At 45.7% G+C, this 820-nt stretch overlaps 1 protein-coding gene across 1 annotated transcript in view; it reads left to right on the plus strand.

The window, feature by feature from the left end:
* GAREM (GRB2 associated, regulator of MAPK1) overlaps positions 1-820 on the plus strand; it is a gene marked incomplete at its 5' end in the record, with an annotated part of 20,452 nt that overhangs the window by 425 nt on the left and 19,207 nt on the right. The gene's annotated exons all lie outside the window — the stretch shown is intronic.

The raw sequence follows: 820 nt of genomic DNA on the forward strand, positions 1-820 counted from the left end.
GAGACGAATGAGCCTTTAGCGTTCTGCAGTCACTGATGGTGCTCTCTGGGGTCGTTTTTGTAGTCTTTAATCAACATGTCCTCTAAGGGCTCTCCAGGCCTATGGCACTTTGGGGAGCAGTCCTGATGATCCATCCAATAATTCATCTAATTAGGATGCTCCTGCCAGATTTTAAACAAGTGTCATTTATTGCCCCCTTTGAGACGAATGAGCCTTTAGCGTTCTGCAGTCACTGATGGTGCTCTCTGGGGTCGTTTTTGTAGTCTTTAATCAACATGTCCTCTAAGGGCTCTCCAGGCCTATGGCACTTTGGGGAGCAGTCCTGATGATCCATCCAATAATTCATCTAATTAGGATGCTCCTGCCAGATTTTAAACAAGTGTCATTTATTGCCCCCTTTCTAAGGAGCAGCTGCTCAAATCCCTGTCCAACAAGCCTTATTCTCAGCGAGCATGCAGGGTGAAACGAGGGGATTGCTTGTCTCAAAATTGCTACAGCTAGATAGCATTGTGAATAAAACAAAAAATCACCAACAACAAGAAAATCAAACAAAAGACACACTTGTTCTCTGTGTGCATGTGTGTTTGTTTGCATGTACTCGACTCTTGGGCTCAAGAGAGAGGATCAGCAGGAGTGTGAGAGGGCTTGCCATCACCAAGTACTGTGCAATGGCATAAATCAACGAGGACAGAACGTTTTCTTCCTTGTCCTACCTGTCTGTGTTACACCACGCAAGGGAGGTCAGCCCTGTGGCAGAGCAGAGTGGTCTTCAGGCTCATCTGATTTCCTTTGGTTGATACATCACCTAAGACTGGTAGAA

This window comes from Buceros rhinoceros, unplaced genomic scaffold, assembly GCF_000710305.1.
Source record: "Buceros rhinoceros silvestris isolate BGI_N320 unplaced genomic scaffold, ASM71030v1 scaffold17316, whole genome shotgun sequence".
Lineage (NCBI taxonomy): Eukaryota > Metazoa > Chordata > Aves > Bucerotiformes > Bucerotidae > Buceros > Buceros rhinoceros.